The sequence below is a fragment of the Penaeus monodon genome, chromosome 30, assembly GCF_015228065.2.
Source record: "Penaeus monodon isolate SGIC_2016 chromosome 30, NSTDA_Pmon_1, whole genome shotgun sequence".
NCBI classification, from domain to species: domain Eukaryota; kingdom Metazoa; phylum Arthropoda; class Malacostraca; order Decapoda; family Penaeidae; genus Penaeus; species Penaeus monodon.
The window spans coordinates 4,736,767-4,737,056 of NC_051415.1; positions in this window are offsets into that span (position 1 = coordinate 4,736,767).

Sequence of the window (290 nt, forward strand, 5' to 3'; positions counted from 1 at the left end):
CACAAGGCACAACGAGGAGGAGGAGGACCTCAACCACCTCTCAACGGACGGGGCGAGACCTTACCTCTCCAACGAGTGCGTCCTCCTTCTGAACGAGTCCTCCCCCGTGCGCGAGGGGTCCTTCACGAGCAGCCGAGCGATCCTGCCGAGTCCCCCCGAGGTGGCAGCGACGGCGCCAGGGACTTTCAGACCCCCGGGGGAGCCAGACGTGGGGGACAGGCCGAGCAGCTCTCCGTCGCCACACGAAACGCGTCCGGGACTCGTTCTGTCGCCGCTCGTCGAGTCTGTAC